This window comes from Eleutherodactylus coqui, chromosome 3 (genome assembly GCF_035609145.1).
Source record: "Eleutherodactylus coqui strain aEleCoq1 chromosome 3, aEleCoq1.hap1, whole genome shotgun sequence".
NCBI lineage: Eukaryota > Metazoa > Chordata > Amphibia > Anura > Eleutherodactylidae > Eleutherodactylus > Eleutherodactylus coqui.
The window spans coordinates 30,328,717-30,352,100 of NC_089839.1; the positions used below are offsets into that span (position 1 = coordinate 30,328,717).

Consider the following 23,384-nt stretch of genomic DNA (forward strand, 5'->3'; position numbering starts at 1 on the left):
ATAGATGAAGTCATTAATTGTGGTGAATATAATGTGAGGGGGGAATCACACCACAGACCCCACACTTTATCAAATTTCCCAGGACACTTACATCCCTTGTAGACTATATAATTATATGGCACCACCCAATTGACCCGCTTCCTCCACATTGAGAGTGAGGGGTTCTTACGATCCATCCACCGCAGTGCAATTGTTTTTCTAGCAAGGAACAAAGATTCCCGCAGAAAATTTTTTATATAGTGTTGCCAGCTTTCTTCATCTAATATTCCAAATAGACAAATCTCTGGGCTCGGTGGAACAGGGTCTCCCAAAAGTTCAGAGAGGATACCCGTGACCTCCCCCCAGAAACTTTCAATAACGGGACACTCTCACATCATATGCCAAAAATCTGAATACTCGCAGGAACACCTAATGCAGTTTGTAGACTGTATTCTGCCCATTTTATACAATCTTGCTGAAGTGAGATAACACTGGTACACTATATACAGCTGGATCATTTTATTATTGGCTGCTGGGGATACATACAGAGGAGATTCCAAAAGCTCTTGGAACGTATCGTCTGTTAGAGTTGGTATCAGTGTCCTCCATTTTACTAGGGCAGAGGGTATATTTTGGGAGGCTCGTATTAAGATATGGTGGGAGTACAGTGCCGATATTAGGCCCTGGGGGCTTTGGGAGCAAAGGGGTAGTGAGCAATAGCAGGTCTGAGCAGTGGGAACTGCGCCTGCAAAGCATGTCTGATCTGGAGAAACCTATAGAAATGAGAGCAGGGTAGCTCGTATTTATTCTGCAACTGCTCAAATGAGGCCAGGGTGTTCTGTCGATAAAGGTCTGCCAGGGTCCAGATGCCATATTGTTCCCAAACCTGGGCATCTTCCAACCGGAGCACTTCCGGGAGCCCAGGATTACGCCAAAGGGGAGTGTCAGCTATTATGTCCATGAAACGGCTAATTGACTTGGTCTGCCGCCAGACCTGAGAGGCTAACCTATGAATTGGTAACATTTTGCCTGTTAGAATAGAAGGAGATTCCAGCAGGAACCACAATCTAGGGATTTTTAGGTAATGTGCTACATGTGCCTCAGAGTTAGGGAGAAGGTCATCACTCAGCCAGCTTCTCAAGTGAATTAGCTGACTGGCCACATAGTATAGTAACAGATCTGGTAGGGCAGCACCCGCATCTTGCTTCCGCCTTTGAAGCGTCGAGATTCGTAATTTGGGGACGGGAGTTTCCCCATATAAAGGAAGACATCAGGGACTGCATGGTTTTAAAGAAGCTGGTCGGGATATGTACCGACACATGCTGCATTATATATAGGCACTTTGGTAGTACTATCAGTTTGATAAGGTTAATGCGCCTCGCCACTGAAAGCGGCAAGGAGCCCCATATTTTAAACTTGGACCTGAATAGATCTATAAGGGGGGTATACATTTAGCTCTAGAGATCTTCCCACATCATTGGTTATCTATAACCCCAGGTATTTAAACTGATTGGAGATTTGAAGGCCACATAGTGAGTCGATATCTGCCAAACAGCTTCCCCCGGAAACAGGCATCAGGGCTGATTTAGTCCAGTTGATTTGAAGGCCCGAAAAATCACCAAATATATTAATGAGATTTATCACGTGGGGGAGGGTTGACTCAGGGTCCGCCAAGAAAAGCAAGAGATCATCGGCGTATAAAGCTACCCGGTCTTCCCTGTCACCTACTGCGACATCCCTGTATAGCTGGGTTTCTCGTAGCAACATAGCTAGCGGTTCAGTGGCCAGAGGAAATAGTATGGGGGATAGGGGACACCCCTGTCTAGTCCCTCTATGTAATTGGAAATAGGGAGAGCAGGACCCATTAATGGAAATGGCTGCTAGGGGGGATTTGTACAGAAGAGTAATCCAATGAATAAATGTCTCACCGAAACCGAATCTCTGTAAAACCTGGAAAAGAAAGGGCCATTCAATTGAATCGAATGCCTTTGCCGCATCTAAGGAGGCCAAGGCCCAGTCCTCTCCTCCGACCGCCCCCACCTGCGTCACCACTTGGGCCCTCCGTAAGTTGTCTCTGGTGGACTTCCCGGGCATAAACCCCGTTTGATGTGGGTGGATTAAGTCCAATATTATGGTATTGAGACGGTTAGCCAGCATTTTAGTCAGAAGTTTGTAATCAGTATTAAGTGGGGAAATTGGCCTGTAGGAACCATAGTCTAGGGGATCTTTATCCGGCTTTAGAATAAGTACTATTGTTGCTTCGTAGAAGGATGGAGGGAGATCTCCCTTCTCATAGGCCACATTATTTGTGGCAAGTAATGTAGGGAGCAGTATGTCTTGGTATTTGGCGATCTGCCACTGGACATACCCGAAAGCGCTTCCGTTAATTCGGTCAGAGTAAAGGGCGCATCTATAAATGCTTGTTGGTCCTGTGTGAGTGTCGGGAATGTAGGTTTATTTAGAAAATCGTTCAGGGTATCATGAGAATAGTGGAATTTGGTGTTATACAACTCTTTGTAGAACTGTTGAAACCACATCCCGATCTGATCCCTATGTATAAGAACTTCTGAGTCAGATTTGACACATAATATAGAGGGGGATGCTGAATTCTGATGGACTAAAAGAGCCAGCAAGCCGCTGGATTGATTACCTTGTTCATAGTATTTTTGCTTAGCAAAGAAAGCGGACCTACGAGCCTTTTCCTGCAGATATAGGAGGTATTGTCTTCCTTGGCTCAACCACCTTGTTCTATCATCATCTGAGGGGTCTGCGACATAAGTTGCCTCCAATTTGGAGTATTCAGATGCCAGCTCCTGCTCGTATCAGGAAGTGTTACGTTTAATAAAAGATATAGAGGAGCGCAGGCAACCTCTGAGGAAGGCCTTAAGGGTCTCCCAGAGTAGCGCCAGATCAATATCAGGACAAGCAACCTACTTTATATCATCTTCATGTCCCACATTTTCTCATAAAAAATTCCCAAAAGTCTTCATGGCATGCTCAGATAAAAAACTAATGGGAGTCCTGATAGTGTTTGGTTAAATTTGAACTTCCGGAGAAGTTAGTGAATCCTGGGGGTAGATTCATTGTTTTGATGGGTTGTTTAAACAACATACCACTTACTTTAGTGAATATATGCTCTCCAAATTCCTCCCAAATTGGATTCTTAAATAAAATGATTAAGAAAACTCCAAAGGAGCAAGCTTATAATATGCAGTGATCTTAATGTCATCCCAGACAAAAACTTACTCTCCAGACCACAATAACAGAACCTCTCCTACTCTTGGCTCCATAAACAAGTGTTATATAGTATGTTCCAATGCTTAAATTCCTCTTCTAGAGAACTACTCTCAACGACCTAGTTCATTTTCTTGTTGACCTATTTATACTTGATAGATGGACACTCCCCTATATTATGTATTTACAGATAGGCACCACCACATCATCTGACCACCCTCCCATTGAATTTACCCCTGTTTAGATTCTCCCTTGAGTTATGGCAGATCCTGGAGAAACAGCATATTTCTCATAAATTCCTCACTACAAAAATCTTATCGGAGTCATCGAAGCTGTATTTCTCACTCAATGTGACACCTAAAACTGATATAGAAAGCACATAAAGCATTTTTTAGAGAGGTCAACACAAAAAAGAAAAAAGCGGTGACCTCCTCATACAAATCACTAACTTTGAGTACCTATTACAATGATCCCCATCAGACACTCTTCATCTATTTAAGCTATAACATATTTTAAGCTTACACTTCTAGAAGACTAAAAACAAAAACTCTCTTGTATGTCGTTTTACTCTTCCTTTAACCCCTTGAATCGCGGGTTTCTTACCACCCTGTCAGACCCACCAGGGCAGGTTTTTTAAATGGGCCAATCATTTAATTTCAACTAATTTTCCAGTTGCGCTCCAAGAGCCATAACTTTTTCATTTTTCCATTGACACAGCCATATGAGGGCTTGTTTTTTGCGGGACAAGTTGTACTTTTTGATGGCATCATTTTTGGGTATGTATAATGTATTGCATAACTTTTGTAAAATAATTTGTAGGGAGATTGGAGGGAAAAAAGAAATCCTGCCATTTGTTTTTTTCGATTTAATTTTTACAATGTTCAGTGTGCAGAATAAATAGTGTGATAACATTATTCTCTGAGTCAGCACGATTCCACGGATACCAAGTTTATACAGTTTTTTTATGTTTTGCTATTTTTGTACATTTAAAACATTTTTTTCTTAAAGGTTTGCTTTTGTGTCGCCACATTCCAAGAGCCGTGTTCATTTTATTTTTCCATTGCCAGAGCTCTTGAAGGCCTTGCTTTTTGCAGGATGAACTCCAGTCTTCATTTATCAAATTTTTTGGAACATGTCAAATTTTGATCGCTTTTTATTCCATTTTTTCTAGTGGCAAGATTAACAAAATCTGTAATTCTGGCATGTTTTTTTATTTTTATTTTTCACTGCATTCTCTGAGCAGTATAAATAATGTATTAAAGTAATTCTACGGGCCGGTACAATCCTGCCAATACCAAATTGTAATAATTTTTTTTCTTTTTCATGACTTTCACACTTAAAAAAAAAAAAAAAAAAAAAGTAATGCAAGTTTAAATCGCCCGCCTATTGCCATATCTGTAATAAAAAATCTAAATCATAAAAGAAAAATACATATTTGGTATCGCTGCATCCGTAAATGTCCTATCTATCAAAATAGTACATTATTTACCCCGCACAGTGAACGTAGTCCGAAAAAAAAATAAAGAACGCCACAAATGCACTTTTTAAGTCACCCTGTCCCCCAGAAAAAATGCAATAAAAAGCGAACAAAAAGTCGTATGTATTCCAAAATGGTACCAACGTTAACTACAGGACGTCCCGCAAAAATGAGCCCTCGCTCAAGTACGTCGATGGAAAAGTAAAAAAGTTATTGCGCGCAGAAGATGCAGCAGAAAATAATTTTTAAAAATTAAATGTCTTTGAAAAAAATACAAGTACTACAGCAAAAAAAAAAACTGTACAAGTTTGGTATCGCAGTAATCATACTGACCCATAGAATAAAGTTAACATGTCGCTTTTGTTGCAGTTTGTGTGCCGTAGAAACAAAACGCACTGAAGGATGGCGGAATATTATTTTTCTTTCATTTTACTCCACTTAGAATTTTGTAAAAGTTTTTCAGTACATTATATGGTACAATAAATAGCACCATTGAAAAATACAACTCGTCCCGCAAAAAAACAAGCCCTCATACAGCGACGGCGATGGATAAATAAAGGAGCTATGATTTTTATGATGGGGAAAAAAGAAAAAAGGGGGCCGTGTCATTAAGGGGTTAAATAATGTACTAACTTCCTTCTCTGGGTCATTACAATGGAGGGATACCACATGTGTAATTTTATTTTTAATTTTTTACAAAGTAAAGGGAGACAAGTGTTTTTGTTTTATTTTTTTAATACTTTTTAACTTTTTTTTTTTTGGTCCCTTTAGGGGACTTCCACAGAGACCCATCAGAACCCCCTGATCACATTCCGGGGGGTCCTCTGACAGCCAAGCACCAGCTCTCCCTGCCACAGAGACCATCGGCTTGCTTCTGACAAGCCGATGGTCTCTATGGCAACCTGTAAACAAAGCAGGACTTTAGAAGCAGGAGATTGCCGGCATATCGGCAATATCTTCCTGCTTCTGTTTTTCAATGTCCTGCTTTGTTCTCTGTGGGACTGTGCAGGCAGAGCACAATGCCACAAGGCATTGTGCTCTGCAGCTCCCATAGTGATACAAAGCCCGGAAATCTTCCGGGCTATATCGCTATGAGCAGTGGAGCTCGTCCCGGAAAATTTCCGGGCGTGCCACTCAAGGGGTTAACAAACCTATCAGGATTAATGGCTAATCTAAAAAAAAAAAGATAGGCTAAAGCAAAAATCACTCCTAAAAAATCTGATGGCTCAGGTGCCAAAATTTCCCACCCCAAAAATATAGCTGACAAATTTAGCTCCTTCTATTCTAAGGAATGGAAGGATGATTTGTCTACACTTCAGCCCACTCTTCTATTGATGAAACAATTTCCTTTGGAGAATTAATCTTCCTTCCTTATCCCAAACTCAACTCTCTCAATACCCCTGTACTTACTTCTGAACTTATTTGGGTAATACATTTTCTCAAATCCCATAAAGTTCCAGGTCCAGTTTCGCCAAGAATATTACAAACCTTTTGCACCTAATTTATCACCTCATTTAACAAAGTAAGGCTGCCTGTCCACAGGCATTGCGGTATCCCGTGGTGGATCACCAGGATAGGCTGACAGTGGAGAATCGCAGCATGCTGCGATTTGCCGGCCACGAGGGAGAATCGCAATGATTCTCCGCTCGTGGTCAGGGGGGTTGCGCTCTCCATTGCAACGCAGCCCCCCTGCCTTTGGAGAGCGTTCACTGCGTTCCCTGCGGCTGGATTATCGCCAAGGGGAAGGCAATTCAAACCCACCCATGGACAGGCAGCCTAATACAACATTTAACAATGTAGTTTCTTGTGGTCATCTCTCAGAGGAGATGCAACAGGCCACTACTATTACGATATGCAAACCAGGTAAAGCTTCAAATACACCAGCTAATTTCAGGCCAATCTCCTTACTTAATTGCCAAGTTGGCTTAATGAAAGTAAGACAAGCCCCTAATGGCACTAGGAGGATTTGGGTTCTTATTGCAAAGGCTGGGCTCTCTCAAATGCTTTCTCTGCTTCTTGCTCTCCCTCTGCTATGCTTTTTATTGATGGTGTTTTCTTCTGATTCATTCCTGATTACAAATGGAATCCCTGGCAAAGTTAATCAGGACAAGCGCCATTATTAAAGGTATCTTAACAGGACTAATACTCCATTTAGATGGGTCGAATGTCTGGCAAACGATGCCCGACACTTGTCCCTGTGCGTCCTCGCTCCCGTGCTTTTGCACGGGAGCTAGCGTCGTTGGCTCGCATACAGAGGGGCCAGCAGGGCGGCTGCAGGAGAGTTCTCTCCTCGCGCTCCCCTGACCCTTTCCATTGACCTAACATAGCTGCCGTTCAATACTGAACAGCCGCTATTTACACTGAACGATGAGCGATCAGCTCATCGTCCATCATTTATGCTGCATAAACAATGGACGATGAGCTGATCATTCATCATTCAGTGTAAATAGCGTCCATTCGGTATTGCATGGCCGCTATGTTAGGTCAATGGAAAGGGTCAGGGGAGCGCGAGGAGAGAACTCTCCTCCAGCTGCCGTACTGTGATTCAGCAATACTAGCTCCCTTCTAAAAGGGCCTTTAGACAGCAGACAATTGTTTTATTTGCTGATGATATTTTATTAACGCTTTCGGATCCACTGCTGTCTTTAAGAGCAGCTTATGATATCTTACTTCAATTTATCCCAGTGTCCTAATATAAACTGAGTGTCAGCAAGTCACAAATTCTTGGAATTAATAAGAATAATGACTCTCAGAATGAGTCCATTCAAAGGGAATTCCCTTTTCAGAGGTAATACAGCAGTATTCCTTATCTTGGGATACCCACTATCTGACCTTTTATATCAAAGAACTTTCTTCCACTGCTCTCTGACCTCCAGTTGGGCCTTGATCTTTTTTCTAAAGAATTTTCATGTGTTTGTCGCATAGTATTGTATAAAATGTTGGTATTGCCAAGAATTTCTAGTACTTTCTCACCTTATTCCTCATTCAGTTGTAGCCAAATTTCAAAGACAGCTGTCAGACTTTATTTTGAATCCTAAAAAATCTGGGGTTGCTTCATCTGTCCTGTTAAACAAGGAGGTTTGGGGGTGCCAAATGTGTCGTTGTATTACCACTCCATTATTGTTAAGCAAACAGGAACCTGGATTACCTGCTCCTCAAACTCCAGCTGGCCTGTCATAGAATTTCAACTTCATGAATCAAGATCCTTAACCTGTGACCGCCCCATAAATTTTTTACGTCCTGCCTAAGTTGGCTTTAATCTCCAGGGCTGTAAAAACACGCTCGCTCTGGGGATTAAAGCCGCATGGGCTATGGATGTGACAGCTCCATACTGTCGGCTGCCACAGGAAGCCAACAACCTGGAGCTGTCATGGGGGGTCGCGTTGAGCGACCCACGGTCATGTGATTTCTGCTATCCAGTGGATAACGACGATTGCATAAAAGTGTTAAAAAAGTAGAATAATGTTAAAGATTCCACTCCCCTCATGGATTCGATCCATGAGGGGAGCTGAAAGTACTTACCTCTGTCCTCCGCTATGTCCTTTTTGCGCATGCACGCTAGACGTAAATGTCGGGAGCGTGCTCAGAAGGGCTCGCGGCCTGTAAAATTTAAAATCTCTCTGGCTTCTGGATACCATGCATAGCTGAGAGCAGAGAGATATCACTGGGAGCCACTGTTGCTAGCCACATGATCGCTGTTATCCAATAGATAACGGCAATTGTGTAAAGTAAAAAAAAAAATTTTTACGTTTCATCTCTGTTTTTGGATCATATCCATGAGGGAAGATTAAATTACGTACCTAAGGCCTCCGGATTTACCTCCGCAGGCACTACCACGGCTACTGCGCATGTGCCCGTCGCCAAAATGGTGGACTCGTGCAAAAGCCGCGGATTGCTGGGGTGATTTTAAATCTCCCTGCTCCTGGCTACCAAACATTGCCGAGAGCCTAGAGACTTCACGGGGGGCCGCGGCAAGCAGTTCTTGGATAACGGCAATGAAGTGTAAAATGTAAAAAAAAAAAAGCTAAAGCTTCACCTCCCATCACGGATCCAAACAATGAGGCAAGGTGAAACTACTTACCTAAGGCCTCCAGCAATGTTCCCCAACGGGATCATTATCTGCGGACCTTTCTCCAGTTTCATCGCATCCACTCATTGCCAAAATGGCGGACGCAAATGTAGAAGCTAGGGAGGGCCCGGGAAATTTAAAATCTCTTTGCTCCTGGCTATTAAAGGTAGCCGAGAGCCTGGAGCAGTGACCAAGGGCCGCGGTGAGTGGTTTCCGGTCACATGATCGTTGTTACTCAATTGATTAATGGCGATCATGTAAAAATGAAGAAACAGTTGGTTTAATGCTCCTTTTGGTTTGTGCCCCGTTGTGCATATGGACATAAGACTAGGGCCACAATGGGTATGTTTCTGAACACAGAACAAACACAGGGATCAATTTTGGGGTGAAAGTCTTCATTCATATGTGTGCTGTACAAAAAAAGTATTTTTAAAATGACAGAATTGCCAAAAATGCAAAAATCGTAATTTTTTCTTTCTGCTTTGCTTAGATTCATTCAAAAACTGAGGGGTCAAAATACGCATTAATGGGTCTCGTTTTTTAAAATGGGGTCATTTGTGGGGGTTCTTTATCATTTTGGCCGCTCAAGGGCTCTACGAGTGTACAGTGGGGCCTAAATCACCTTCAAGCTAAATGTCTGTTCTGAAAGCCATCGGTTACGCCTTTCGTTTTCAGCCCCATTATGCATAGAGACATAAGGTTAGGGCCACAATGGGTATGTTTCTGTACATAGCACAAACAGGGGTATCTATTTTGGGGTGCAAATCCTCATTTTCATGTGCACTATAGTAAAAAAAAACTGTCTTTAAAATGACATATTTGCAAAAATATGATTTTTTTCTCTAAATTGCATTAACTCCTGAAAAGAAACTGTGAGGTCAAAATACTCGTGACCCCCCTCAGTGAATACATTAAGATGTGTATTTATTTTTTATTGTTTTATATGCTAAATTTGTACGTCTTCTAAATAGTTACAAAAAAACTGAAGTTGTTTTCAATGTGCTTCCAGAATAAAGTAAACCAATACAAATCTATATCTCATCATCTGCACATATTTGGGATATTGCAGTTGAAAATGTGAAAAAATAACAATTTGTTCAAACGTTTCCCAATTTTGGCGCTTTTAATAAATATACACAAATTCTATCGGTCTATTTTTACCACCTAAATGAAGTACGATATGTGGCGAAAAAACAATGTCAGAATCACTTGGATATGCAAAACCTTTATGGTTTTGCAAACTGTGCTAATTGTTAGAATGACGGGCTCTTTGTTGTCCCTTTTGCAGGAACTAGACCCTAGAGGTGAAAAGGAAGAGCAGACCTGGATGAGAAGAGAGTCTGAAGGAAAGGTAAACACCTATGATGTCACGTTTGAGCCACAGACCAATTCACAAGTTAAAGGAGGTGATGTATGGTGTAGTGTCTTCTGCTTGGATTGCCCAGGGTTCAACAATGCTGTGACCAGGTTTGTGCAGAAATGCATGGCTTTTGTCCAACAAATCCAGGCAAAGTTGCTAAAGTACCTCCTCACTGTTCCTGTCAAGGCCAGACTACCTGTTTCAGCGATGCAGATTGACTACATACAGCTACCAAAGGTAGGTGTTTGGAGCTTGTGTTGATTCGCATAGACCTCTTCTCACGTTAGCTAGAGGCTTGGCTTGTAAAAGAAATTGTCAGTGCCAAGACAACAGCTGGCACTTGTTGAAGTAATCTGTACATATGGTATACCAGAAGTCATAGAAAATAATAGAGGTACATACTTAGTAACCCTCGGTCAGAACTGCGCCTTATCGTAAGACTAAGTTGAGCCCCTATGAAGTTTTGCTTGGTAGGGCTCCTTTATAATAGGGTTATATTTTCTCTGGGCTCAGCATGAAGACCTCTCCTCCCATGTGAGTGCTTTATAGCAGGAGCTGTCACTTATAAACGTGTATTTCCCTCGATTCCTGGTCCAAACTCAAAAGAGGGGTTGCATAGGCTTTCAGGGGACTGGGTTGTCCTAAATGCACATATCATAAAAAGTCTGGAACTGAGATTTGGTGGTCCATACCAGATCCAGTCGACAACTGCCACTTCAGTCAAATTGGAAGGACAAGACAACTGGATACTAGAGATGAGCGAGCACCCAAATGCTCGGGTCCGCGTTATTCGAGTCAAGCTTTTCGTAAAATTCGAGAGCTCTACTCGAGTAACGAACCCCATTTGCTACAATGGGAGACTCGAGCATTTTTGTATGTGAACGCTGGGTCCCGAGCTTTTTTTTTCTTTTTCCTTGGTCTCTCAGGCACGTCACAGCGGGGAGGAGCCAAAAACTGGGGCGGGGTTGAACATGACTTGATGCTCGTTTGAGTAACGAGCACCATCGAGTACGCTAATACTCAAACAAGCATCAAGCTCGACATAGTATGTTCGCTCAACTCTACTGGATACACATCAGCCACTACAAGAGTCCTCGCTCCTGAAACAGAAAAAGACTCTTGTCACTATTGCTACGTGCTGCGGTATACACAGACTTAATAATGTTTTGACGATAATTGGGACAATAAGTTTGTTAAAAATCATCAAGTACTTGTTGTACAGAAAAACTGAAAAATTGTTTAATATGTACTCATTCCCCTATAGCGTCCTTCTCGCCCTTTGTGTCTATATCCCCTCACCGTAAAGGAGATCAGGTCATACAAATGGTTCCTTCATAAGCATACAGGCCTTTGTACCCTTGTTAGGCTTACACCTGCCACCTTTGTGTTATCGTGTGATGGTCTGTCATAAACAGTAAGCCCTGAACACACTCTTCAAAAGAGCTGCGGATAATTGGCCAAGGCCAAATGGTAGGCCTTATGTAATGTCTATGGGCAAGTTAGAAATCGGAGTCAAAATCGGTGGCAGAAATGTCAACAACCTCTGACACACACATGATACCACCCTGCTTGTGGAAAGTGAAAAGGACCTGGAATACCTTATCCAATGAGTGCAAAAGGAAAGCGAATGCATAGGACTGTACCTCAACAGCAAGAAAACAAAGTCATGACCGCGGTAGGCAACAGTATAGTGAACATAAAAATTAACAACGAAGGGGGGGGCGTGGCCTGGAGTGATCCCGAGACGGCAGTGTGTGAGTAGGCTCCGCTCGGCAGCGACTCTCAGCAACACCCACAGCAACCTGCGGTCATCCAAATCTTACCTGCGGCAAGATAAACGCCCGGAGAACATGGCAGCAACAAAGCGGAAGACGGCCAGAACAATCCCGACACGTTTGGAGGAGTTCTTTGTGCCGCGCGGCTCTCTCCCCGAAATGGCGGCGGCGGAGGACATGCCGGAAGTGACAGCGGGAAACCCGGTAAGAGACCCCCGCAAGTCCCTGATTCCGAGACCAGCTAGCAGGGAGGATGAAGGGAGTGAGCAGGAGGAGATGGAAGGAGCAGGTCGGGAGGAGAGAGGATCGCTGGTGGGGAGCAAATCAGTGCCCCGTAACCCCGCAGGCCGCAGCTCCAAAAACAAAATGGCGCCGGCGAGAGCTCAGGGCGCCCAGTCTGCCTCAAACAGTCCAGCTAAGCAGAAGAAAAAACTGATAGACGGTGCAGAGGGAGAGAGCCCCGACATAGTCACTTCCCAACCTATAACAGATGGCGAGATAGACAGTCTGGCCGCATCTGATAAACCGGCCTCTGAATCATACATTAAAGAGGCGATACTCGCCCTAAGAAATACCATACAAGCTGACCTGAGAGGCTTGTCCCAGTACGTAGACACGTCAATCTCCGAGGTTACCAGCAGGATGAATAATTCAGAGAACAAAATGAAGGAGATCGTAAGATCTCACAATGAGCTCATTGATGCCCACTACGATCTAGAAGGGACCGTTAATGCGCTGCAGAGGAAATTAACTGACTTGGAAGATAGGAACAGGCGCAACAATGTCAAGATCCGAGGTGTCCCTGAAAAAGTCCCCAACGCCGAAATTCCGGAGTATGTTTTGCGCCTGATTCAGAAGTTGCTCCCAAACCTCCCAGAACATGAGAGGAAGATAGATAGGGCTCACCGTCTACCCCTCCCGAAATTCTTAAAAGATGGCAGCCCAAGGGACATCATTGTTCGTTTTCACTACTTCAGTACAAAAGACGCCCTAATGTCCACCGCGAGAAAATTGAAATCCTTACCCAGTCCCTACGCAGATATTCGCCTATACATTGATCTCTCCCAAGCAACGATGGCAGCGAGGAGGAACTTCGCGGATGTAACCTTCGCTTTGAGAGAAGCAAATATTCAATACAGGTGGGGTTTCCCCACGAAACTAATTGTCTCCAAAGATAATAAGACGTACGTACTCCAAGACTTGAATTCTGCTAAAGCCACCCTAAATGCGTGGGGCCTAAAGATAAAAGATCCCCCTGCTGACCGTTCGGAGGTTCCCCATGTTGGCCCCATGTAAGCAGACCATGACTGAACTTTTTCGCAAAGATTCAAGGGAGAAGTTCTCCCTCCCTCTTTCGCCTAATTTGTCCATTTTGCCTTTTCATCCATCGTCTCCGGCCCAACAGGACCCACTGACGCAGGAATGGACAGACTAGAGAGTCTCGCTAGTCACTCTCGCGAACTTTACAACCCCCCAGATGACTACGCAAGCTCTGGCTTGCCATCCCTTTTGTTTTTTCCTACCCTGGCTTTTTCCCATTTGCCTCAAGGTTTCGCTACGGGATGTAACATCCCGCCATTGCTCAGCCTTTTGTGTAATAATTTGTTGTTCTTTATCCAGTTTTGTTTTCACAGGCATCGCTAATAACCTTAGACTCCCACCTCCTAGCTCCAGGGTGCTCGTGCCAACGATATGGCTCTAAAACTCCTGTCACTGAATGTCAACGGAATCAATCACCCACAAAAAAGAAATTACACGTGGAAAGAAGCCCTTCGCAACAACATCGACGTTGTATGTATACAAGAAACGCACTTACTAGACATAGACACACACCGTATGGCCCATAAGAAATACCCTCACACCATTTTTGCTTGCGCTCCCAAGAAACACGCCGGGGTCATGGTGGCGTTCCGAGAGACAACGCCGTTCACCCTCACATCACAACTTTGTGATCCTGGCGGACGCTATATAATTTTGGTGGGAGAGTTGAGAGGCGTTCCAATTACCCTCGTTAATGTGTATGCCCCAAATAAAAAACAGATAAGTTTTTTAAATAAACTTAAAAAAAAAGTAGACAAAATAGCGAAGGGTACAATACTTTTCTGCGGAGATTTTAATCTGACCCCAGAGAAAAATATTGACTCCACCCAACAGAAAAAAGAAAAAAAAAAACAAAAACTCGTCCCATGTCTAAATCTCTGGCTGCGGAAGCATGCTCTTTTTGATACCTACCGTTGTCTTAACGCCACGTCAAGGGAATACACCTTTTACTCCCCCCGCCATAAAACGTTCTCCCGCATCGACCTGTGTTTGGTTGATAAGCATACTATAACATCAGTAATGAAGGCAGAAATCGGAACGGCCACATGGTCAGACCACGCCCCAATAGTGACAACAATATCCCTGGGTAGGAATAAGCAGCCAATAAGATCCTGGAGAAACAACGTTTATTTGATGAAAATTCCTGAATATAAAACAGTAATTAAAAAAGAGATGGAGGAATTTTTCGTGGTAAATGACACCCCTGACATAGATCCGGGCACCTTGTGGAACGCCCACAAGGCGTTTATGAGGGGGGTGCTTATCAAATTAGGAGCCAGATATAAGAAAAAGAAGCTTGCCCAAACAGAATCCTTGGTGCTGGAGATACAGCGTCTGGAGGATGAGATGCGGAGTAGTCCCTCAGTATCTTCTCACGATAAACTATTTAAAACAAGACTTGAACTCCGCAGAATACTACAAAATGATTTCGACAAAGAAGTCACAGCCCATAGAGCCAACATATACTCGTCATTAAATAAACCATCTAAATGGATGGCCAATTTGGTTAAAAGGAAGACGATTAAAGCCACTATCCCCTTTCTGTGGAGTTCAAAAAATAAAGAATTTAAAATCACCCACCCAAAACAGATAGCGGACAAATTCCGCGCTTACTATAGCGAATTATATAATTTAAAAGACAACCCGTCCTTCTCACAACCAAATAAAAATGTGATAGATAGCTTTTTAAAAAACCTTAACCTCCCACAGATTACTAGCACACAGGCGTGCGAACTGGATAAAGAAATATCCGGACTCGAAGTGTTGGAAACAATTGCAAAAATGAAGAACCATAAAGCCCCTGGCCCCGACGGGTATTCATCCGAATACTATAAACTATTTTCGGAGCACCTGTCCCCTTACTTAGTTAAATACTTCAACTCTGCTTTTCTCCGCGGCTCCTTTCCGGAGGAGGCTCTCCAGGCCACTATTGTGGTCCTCCCCAAGGCTGGCAAATCCCCGGACGACCCGTCAAATTTTCGCCCAATTTCTCTGTTAAATACAGATATAAAAATTTATTCCAAGACATTAGCATCAAGATTGCTCGAGATTCTGCCCGAAATTATACATTCCGACCAGGTCGGTTTTGTGAAGGGGAGGCAGGCCCCGGATGGCACACGCAAAGTTCTAAATCTCTTGCACTCCCTGAACAGGTCCCGGGCCCCGGCAGTTATGCTGGCCCTTGACGCCGAAAAGGCTTTCGACCGTGTTCACTGGGACTTTGCATTCCAAACAATGGCCAGGTTTGGTCTAGGGGAGGGGCTGCGGCGTGCTATCCGGGCCCTGTACTCGAATCCGTCAGCAAGGACGTTGGTGGACGGCGTGCTCTCGGAGCCCTTTAGAATATCAAATGGCACGAGGCAAGGGTGCCCCCTTTCTCCGATACTGTATGTTCTCACAATAGAGCCTCTTGCCGAAGCCTTGAGAGCGTCCCCTGAGGTGAGAGGGATTCCGCTGAATCTCCGTCAACACAAGATTGGCTTATTCGCGGATGATGTCATTCTTACCTTGACTCATCCGCTCAGCTCATTAAGGGCAGCCCAACAAATCTTAAACTCTTTCAGCTGTGTGTCGCAATACAAACTTAATACTTCCAAATCAATAATAATGGGGATCAATATATCTACAGAACTAAAGAAAGGGTTAATAAAGGAGTTCCCATACGAATGGAGAGACTCGGAACTACCATACTTAGGAATTCATTTAACTCCCAACTTAAATAATCTTGAGAAATCAAACTTCCCCCCATTGATAGAGGAGTTACAGAAAGAGGTGGACCGCATGACAAGACTTAACCTCACATGGTATGGAAGAACCATGACGTACAAAATGAAGCTCCTACCTAAGATTCTTTACACTTTTAGAGTTCTGCCAGTCCCTCTATCCAAATCTACCTTGGCGAAGCTTCAGAGTCAGATGTCAAATTTTGTGTGGGGCGGCAAGAAGCCGCGTCTGGCACTGTCCATCTTGGCTATGCGGCGATCTAAAGGGGGCGCCGACATCCCCAACATAGATAAATATTATAGAGCTTCTCTTCTAAATCAAACGAGATATCTGATCCAGGGGGACGACGCGGTGAGTTGGGTAGGCATGGAAAGAAGTTTCACTAAACTAGCATCAAGTAACCACTTATTATTAGCATCATCTTTGGTAGCCATGTCAAATACTCCACACACGGAATTAAAGATTAACATAATCCCTAGCTCACTCCCTCCTACAGCAATAGCTTCACTCACGGTTTGGAACGACTTTACAAAGAAGGTCGCTCTTCATGGTGCCCTAGTAGCTCCTGATGTCCCTCTAGAGACGTTAAATGCTTTTGTACCAGACTTGAATTTGAGAGGTTGGGTAAAAAACGGAGTGCGTTTGGTGTCGGATTTGTTGCAAAGGGGACTTATAAGGCCCTTCAACGAACTTAGAAACAAGTATAATTTGGATGCCCAGGACCTATACAAATATACTAGAGTCTGTCATTTTCTTGTTAGATCTAAACTCCACACAATAAAAATCCCTCGCATTATTGTGGACAGACTGTCTTCCACACTCAATTTAAAGAAATCTGAAACTAGGTATTTTTACGATGTATTGACTGGGAATGATACTCCGTCTAAGAAATCCCATATGTTGAATTGGGAGAGAGAGTTGGATACAACCATCCCCATAGAATCTTGGAGCAAAGCTTTCGGTCTCGCTGGAAAGTCAACAAAGGGGTTGGGAGTCCTGGAGGTCCAGACGAAGATAACCACGAGGTGGTATTTTTCCTCCGCCCTCCTATATAACAGATTTAGAAGGGGGGACGGCCTATGCTGGAGAGGCTGCGGAAGATGGGGCTCCCTAACACACATTTTTTATTCATGTCCTAAACTATCTACATACTGGTGTGATGTGTTGAACTCCTTGGACTCGGCGGTAAATGCTCGTGTACCGAGGGGAGCTAAGCACGTCCTATTGCTGATAGATATGGAGGAAATACCTCCCCCAGCTAGATATCTGGTGTGTCATGCCCTGATGACAGCAAAAACCCTTATCGCACAGCATTGGAGGGGCCCGGACCCCCCAAGTTTCAGCGAATTTAAAAAACGAATGGCAGAGCAGAAAGTGTATGAAAAGTGGTTGGCATTCAGGGAAAATACGTTGGCAGGACACGAGGAGGTGTGGAGCGGATGGAGGGAGTCACTATAGCCGCGATGCATAATCTCTTGATGTTTTTTAAGATGCCGAGTTTATTTGTTCTTTTATGTTCCCCCAAGATACCAATTGTTTATCTCATAGACTGTAAAATTGTGTTGCACAGATGCAGTGGGGGGGCCAGTCTCCCTGCGCCAGCGAGACAGCTGATTTACCCCCCCCCCCCCTATAGACTGTTTTCTAGACTGTTTTCTAGACTGTTTTCAAGAAGCATGGGGGTACTGTTTATGTTACTGTATATGTCACTGCATATGCGTCTTGAGAGTTTGTGTATTTATGTTACAAAAAAATTAAAAAAAAATTTAATGAGAAAAAAAAAAAAAAAAAAAAAATTAACAACGAAGAAATCGAGTCGGTCCAAGATTTCCTCTTCCTTGGATCCAAAATTGATTGCTACGGGCAATCTGGACCTGAGATCAAGAAATGTATTACACTTGGTAGGATTGCAATGCAAGGAATGGAAAAGATCTGGAAAAGCAAGGATATTAGCATTGCAACAAAAACCAGACTGGTTAATGCAATCGTCTTTCCCATAACGACGTATGGTTGCGAAAGTTGGACGCTCAGAAAAAACATGCAGAAGGAGAATTGATACGTGTGAACTGTGGTGCTGGAGGAGTATGCTACGGATACCCTGGACTGCCATGACAGCGAACAAGGTAGTGTTAGATCGCGTCAAACCGAAAATATCACTAGAGGCCAAAATCATCAAACAGCGGCTCTCTTTTTTTGGCCATGTGATGCGCGCTAACTCACTGGAAACAGTACTGATGCTTGGCAAGGTCAGCGGGAAGAGAAGATCAGGACAACAAAGAACAAGATGGCTAGATATAATCAAGGCCACCATGAACATGTCCATCACAAAACTGAAAGAATCAGTGAAAGACAGAAACACGTGGAGAACATTGATCCATAGAGTGACCGAGGGTTGGATGCGACTGAATGGATAATCATCATCAATGTCTATGGGCATTCCTAATAGTTGATTTGCCCACTCATAATACAAATGAGGAATAAGCTAGTAGAAGCTACAGACTATCTAGATTTCTGCAGTATTGGGGACTAGTTAATCAAACTAATGCAATTCAAGCTTAATTGATTACTAACCAACACACAATAGTGGTAGATTTACAGCTGACAAAGAGTGGCATAAGCCAGTATGTTTTTGTACTTTCCCACGCTTAGGCCTCATGTCCACGGGCAAAAGAGGATTTTAGATCCGCAGCGGATCACCCGCATGCGGATCTGCATCCCATAGGAATGCATTGACCACCCGCGGGTAGATAAATACCCGCGGATGGTCAATAAAAGTGATTTTTTTTAAAATGGAGCATGAAAAAATCTGGACCATGCTCCATTTAGGTACGGGTCTCCCGCGCGTACAGCTCCCGCAGGCTTCTATCGAAGCCTATGGAAGCCATCCGGATCCGCGGGAGACCAAAATCAGAATATACTCACCTGCTCTGGATCTTCCCTTCTTCGCGGCTTCATCTTCTCTCCGTCGCGGCCGGATCTTTTTTCTTCGGGCTGGCGCATACGCGCGGCACGCAACCGACGTGCCGTGCACATCCGCCGGGCTGAAGAAAGAAGATCTGGCCGCGACAGAGAGAAGATGAAGTCGCGAAGAAGGGAAGATCCAGAGCATGCGAGAGGTGAGTAAATGCTATTTTCAGCTCTCATGTCCGCGGGGCAGGAGGGACACGCTGCGGATTCTCCATGGAGAATCCGTAGCGGGCCTGATTTTCCTCGTGGACATGAGGCCTTAGGTATTCTCATGCATCAAAAACCTGACTACAATGTTAGGGCTAAAAGGTAGTACAGACACTCAGTCAAGATGAAGACCAGGGATGGTTTGATTGGCTCTTTGGTTCCTGGTTCAATGCATCTTGACTTTGTCGACTTGTGGTGTAGTAGTAAGTTGTGTACAACTTTGCTGTTGCATTCAATGCATATCTAATGTAATAAATGGTTCACGAGTCCAAAAATACACACAGGATCATAACTCATGTTCTTAAAGGGGTTGTCCCGCGGCAGCAAGTGGGTCTATACACTTCTGTATGGCCATATTAATGCACTTTGTAATGTACATTGTGCATTAATTATGAGCCATACAGAAGTTATAAAAAGTTTTTTACTTACCTGCTCCGTTGCTAACGTCCTCGTTCCCATGGAGCCGACTAATTTTCGCCCTCCGATGGCCAAATTAGCCGCGCTTGCGCAGTCCGGGTCTTCTGCTCTCTTCAATGGAGTCGCTCGTGCAGAATGCCGGCTCCGTGTAGCTCCGCCCCGTCACGTGCCGATTCCAGCCAATCAGGAGGCTGGAATCGGCAATGGACCGCACAGAAGAGCTGCGGTCCACGGAGGGAGCAGACCCCGGCGGCCATCTTCAGCAGGTAAGTATGAAGACGCCGGACCGCCGGGATTCAGGTAAGCGCTGAGCGGTTTGTTTTTTTAACCCCTGCATCGGGGTTGTCTCGCGCCCAACGGGGGGGGGGGGGGGGGGGGGGGTGTTAAAAAAAACAAAAAAAAACGTTTCGGCGCGGGACAACCCCTTTAAGGGAAAGCCAACCTGGATACAACTACATAGTTGTGTCATGTTTCTTCATGCCATATCTATACCCATTTCCAGAACACGAGTCTCCTACCCTCAGACTCGGGGTTAGAATAAAGCCCTTAGGGATGGGGCTGCCCATGGGTGTAACCAGGAGGATTATGAATACTTTGTTGGAACATCCATCTTCCTAGAGTTAGGTAAGGTAACACTTTCTTTATTGTTTAGCCCAAGTTTCAGGGATGAGAATGGAGATCATGCTAACTGTGGGACTATGTGATACAAGGAAAAAGTCGCAAAAGGGGGGATTTGTGAGATAAACCATAGTGTTTGAACACCATCATGTTCCCAACCTTATGTCCACGGGCGGGTCGGATTCCGCACGCGGGAGCTCCCAGCAGAATCTGACCCTGCCCGCGGCTGAGGACCCTGCTCAGCTGTCCGAGTCTTCTGTTTTCTATACTGCGGATCTGTGGGGAAGTGCTGTCCAGCGCACATGCGCAGTACTTTAAAAAAAACTTCTGCTTTCCCGTGGAATCTGCGGCCCGTCCACATTGTTAACTGTGGACGGGCCACGGATTGAAAAGCTTCCATTGACTTCAATGGAAGCCATCTGTGCGGGAACCGCAGCAAAATAGAGCATGCTGTGATTTTTTTATCCGCAAGCAGAAATCGCAATTGGTTTACGCTCGTGGACATGAAGGATCGTTTTACCATAGCATGCTATGGAGGGTTATTGCTGTGGAATCCGGAGTGGAACGCTCGCTCCGTATTCCGCTGCAAAAATCCGCCTGTGGACATTGGGCCTTAAGAAGAGCACCTAGAAGGTGCGAAGAGACCATCCATGCTCCTTTGGGAAATATGCAGGAATGCTTTCTTCCAGTAGGTGGCGCTGCAAAGGTATTGTTCCATCTTCTATTTCCATATTTCCCAGAGGAGCATGCATGGCCTTATAAGTCTCCTCACACCTTCTAGGTGCTCTCCATAAACAGACATGATACTCTTCTTGACCCATGTCTATAGACCTCTCACCAGCTAAGCCTGAAAGCGGTTGCACACTGATGAGCGGCAAACACCCCGAAACAGCTGTCTGTGTATGGATTCTGGCTTTGGGTTACAGTTCCCAATAATTCTTACAAGACTTGTCTACAAAATCTAACTTTGACGTGCAGGAATGCTGCCTTCCACTAGGTGGTGCTGCAGAGGTATTGTTCCATCCTCCCATAGGCCTCTACACTGACGCTACAGTAGAAGCTATAGTGGAGTGGTTTAGAGGAGGTCATGTGATCAAGCAAGAAGTGCAGCGGCTTTCATCTAATGAAGATCCAAGCAGGAAAAATAAAATACAGAAGAAGCTGCTGGGAGCTAAAACTAGTGAGCGCAGGACCTTGCGTGACGTCATGGTCATGTGATCTGCACCTGAGGGGAGGAATAAGGTAGTGGACGTATCAACTTCCTATCATGTGACTGTGATCTCACCAAAGGTCCTGAAACCACTAATATTTACACCATCTATCTCATGTATATAACTGGTCACATGAGCGTGACAGCAAGGGTCCTGTAGCCATTAGAGTATACAGGTGTGTGTATGTATTATCCTGTATACAGTGTATATATGTACTAGAGGGTGTATATAGTTATATAATACATGTGTATATATAATGCATGTATTATCCTGTATACAGTGTATATATGTACTAGAGGGTGTATATAGTTATATAATACATGTGTATATATAATGCATGTATTATCCTGTATACAGTGTATATATGTACTAGAGGGGGTATATAGTTATATAATACAGGTGTGTATATATAATGTATGTATTATCCTGTATACAGTGTATATATGTACTAGAGGGTATATATAGTTATATAATACAGGTGTGTATATATAATGTATGTGTTATCCTGTATACAGTGTATATATGTACTAGAGGGTGTATATAGTTATATAATACAGGTGTGTATATAATGTATGTATTATCCTGTATACAGTGTATATATGTACTAGAGGGTGTATATAGTTATATAATACAGGTGTGTGTATATAATGTATGTATTATCCTGTATACAGTGTATATATGTACTAGAGGAGGTATATAGTTATATAATACAGGTGTGTGTATATAATGTATGTATTATCCTGTATACAGTGTATATGTACTAGAGGTGTATATAGTTATATAATACAGGTGTGTATATAATGTATGTATTATCCTGTATACAGTGTATATATATGTACTAGAGGGTGTATATAGTTATATAATACAGGTGTATATATAATGTATGTATTATCCTGTATACAGTGTATATGTACTAGAGGTGTATATAGTTATATAATACAGGTGGGTGTATATAGTGTATGTATTATCCTGTATACAGTGTATATATGTACTAGAGGTGTATATAGTTATATAATACAGGTGGGTGTATATAGTGTATGTATTATCCTGTATACAGTGTATATATGTACTAGAGGTGTATATAGTTATATAATACAGGTGTGTATATAATGTATGTATTATCCTGTATACAGTGTATATATGTACTAGAGGGGGTATATAGTTATATAATACAGGTGTGTATATATAATGTATGTGTTATCCTGTATACAGTGTATATATGTACTAGAGGGTGTATATAGTTATATAATACAGGTGTGTATATATAATGTATGTATTATCCTGTATACAGTGTATATATGTACTAGAGGGTGTATATAGTTATATATTACAGGTGTGTATATATAATGTATGTATTATCCTGTATACAGTGTATATATGTACTAGAGGGTATATATAGTTATATAATACAGGTGTGTATATATAATGTATGTGTTATCCTGTATACAGTGTATATATGTACTAGAGGGTGTATATAGTTATATAATACAGGTGTGTATATAATGTATGTATTATCCTGTGTACAGTGTATATATGTACTAGAGGGTGTATATAGTTATATAATACAGGTGTGTATATAATGTATGTATTATCCTGTATACAGTGTATATATGTACTAGAGGGGGTATATAGTTATATAATGTATGTATTATCCTGTATACAGCGTATATATGTACTAGAGGGTGTATATAGTTATATAATGTATGTATTATCCTGTATACAGTGTATATGTACTAGAGGGTGTATATAGTTATATAATACAGGGGTGTGTATATAATGTATGTATTATTCTGTATACAGTGTATATATGTACTAGAGGTGTATATAGTTATATAATACAGGTGGGTATATATAATGTATGTATTATCCTGTATATAGTGTATATATGTACTAGAGGGTGTATATAGTTATATAATACAGGTGTGTATATAATGTATGTATTATCCTGTATACAGTGTATATATGTACTAGAGGGTGTATATAGTTATATAATACAGGTGTGTGTGTATAATGTATGTATTATCCT

At 42.9% G+C, this 23,384-nt stretch overlaps 1 protein-coding gene across 1 annotated transcript in view; it reads left to right on the forward strand.

Moving 5' to 3' along the window:
• Positions 1-21,446: 21,446 nt before the first annotated feature.
• Positions 21,447-23,384, forward strand: part of LOC136620560 (oocyte zinc finger protein XlCOF8.4-like) — a 17,714-nt gene continuing 15,776 nt past the window's right edge. The window contains exon 1 of the mRNA XM_066595405.1: positions 21,447-21,533. The gene's annotated coding sequence lies outside the window, so the exon portion shown is untranslated. The remainder of the gene's footprint in view (positions 21,534-23,384) is intronic.